Source organism: Neomonachus schauinslandi, chromosome 4 (assembly GCF_002201575.2).
Source record: "Neomonachus schauinslandi chromosome 4, ASM220157v2, whole genome shotgun sequence".
NCBI lineage: Eukaryota > Metazoa > Chordata > Mammalia > Carnivora > Phocidae > Neomonachus > Neomonachus schauinslandi.
The window spans coordinates 133,200,644-133,203,080 of NC_058406.1; positions in this window are offsets into that span (position 1 = coordinate 133,200,644).

Genomic DNA, 2,437 nt, shown 5'->3' on the forward strand with positions numbered 1-2,437 from the left:
TCTCTCTGTCTCTCTCAAACAAATAAATAAAACTTAAAAAAAATAAAATAAAATAAAATTGTCAAAATACCATTAAGTAATTTATGAAGCATAATTTGGAGGCAAATGTAGGTAATATTTTGGTTGTAGTTTTATTTGACGCAATAGTCTATAAGGAATTATCCCTTTCACATGCTAAAATAAATTCAGAACTATGAATTTTAATGATATATCAATAAGTGAGCAAGTCTTGTATTTTGGTTTTGACAAAACTCTCCAAGGATTAAACAAACCAAAAGTATACTGTAGAAAATAATTTTCCTTTGAAAGTTTAAGTAAAAGTTGAATCATTTCAATATGTGTGGAAGATATACAATGCGTGTGTATATATAATGTATATATATGTGTATGTATACACACATACAGACATATTGTAAACAAATTTTTCAGTTAAAAAGTGTCTAAGGATTACTATTATCTATATAGTCATTCAAATCTACTTTTTCCAATGGAAATTAAACTTTCCTTTTATGGACTTACAAAGAAATGAATATTTGAAAGAGGAACAGTTTTACTATCCTATTATATCTTTACAGATAAAATGGAGAAAAATGAATAGAATGATAATGATCTGGATGGATTTCTAGCTTCATCAAACAAAAGGTACTGACACGTAGTATTAAGTCTAGAATGATTTCGTGTTTCCAGCAGGGAAGTATTACAGCGGAGTGATAAATGAAATCTTTTAATCAGTAGTGTTGTATGTATAATGTGCAGAAAAGATTTAATTAAATATAACCATTATTTTATTTCAGGGGCCTTCATCATCTCTTATCCAAATCATTACTATAGCCTTTAAATAGTTTCTCAATCATTAATTTCCCCCCACTTCATTATGTACTCCAGAAATATCCTGAAAATCTAAATAATGTCTCCATAACCTAAAATCCTTTTAAACTTATTATCTCTTAGAAGTAAATATAAACTATTTCTTGACTTATTTAGTCATTGAAGTCCCTTCAACTCTGGGTCCATCTATTCTTCAGTCTCATTTCTTCTACAGTAATAATCGTGTACCCTAAACCCCACTGTTCAAAAACCTCACACGTTTCTCCATGCTCCATCCCTCTGACTAGCTTGCTCCTAACTTTATCCCACTTCACTTCACTCTGCTCCTTTGCCGACCACTGTATACACTTTACTCAGGGTTCAGTTCAAGTCTTCTCAAACTCTCATGGGTCAGATCAGTTGTTGCAGGTTTTGAGATGTAAAGCAAACATCTGTTGCATTGGCTTTGACTTTTTACATATCTATCTCCTTACTTGCATGAGAGTTCCACAGGGATGTGACTATGTGTTTGTTTTCATTGCAACTTGTATTGCCTAGAGTATAGTTGACACATAGTAAGTGTTCATTTAAAAGACAACTGAAATAGAATACACATAAAGACATTCTTTATTTTAACAGCTAATTGTACATATAAAGGATGGGAAAGAACACTCTGCAGAGGAGCTCATACTAAAAATAACAATAATAATAATAATTTAAAAATAAGGATCATTCATTGACCATCAGTTCAAAAGGTGCCAACAGAGTGGTTTAGCATATGAAAAAGTGACTTTAAGGTGACCCTCACAGACGTCCAATGGTCAGAATATGATAAATGATGGTAACTTTCTTTTACACTGTACAAGTCATATCACTCTAGATATTCTAGATATTGTGTTCAATGACTGACACTACATTGATGGGCAAACTAAAATCCCATCAGATGCAAGTTATCTGTGAGTGGTGAAGAAATGCTTTACTATAGCAGTTAAGGAATGTTTGAGGGATTTATGGAAGTTTAGTCGGAAGAAGAGACTCTTAAAATATGTGAATATTTTGTATATGGATAAAAATAAACCCTTGTATATGGATAGAAGAATACTGTGTGACTCCAGGGAGCAGAACTAGGACAAGTGAATAGTTGCTATAGGTAAAATCTGCCATGAAAATTAAAGAGAGAAAGGTAACTTTCATTCAGTGATATGCCAGGAATTTTTACCTACTTGATATCATTTAATCTTTAAACAGCCCTGAGAGCAAATTATTATCTTCACTTTTGAGAAAAATATGGTTTGATGAAGTTATCTTAAAAGGGAGTATTCAGGGGCGCCTGGGTGGCTCAGTCATTAAGTGTCTGCCTTCGGCTCAGGTCATGATCCCAGGGTCCTGGGATCGAGCCCCGCATCGGGCTCCCTGCTCAGCGGGAAGCCTGCTTCTCCCTCTCCCACTCCCCCTGCTTGTGGTCCCTCTCTCTCACTGTGTCTCTCTCTGTCAAATAAATAAATAACATCTTAAAAAAAAAAAAAAGGGAGTATTCATTTGTTTGTGTTATCTGGTATAGGGAATTTCAAACTGAAAGCAATGGAGGATCTATCATGGGAAAATAAAAGGCTTGTCTATAGCAAATGGA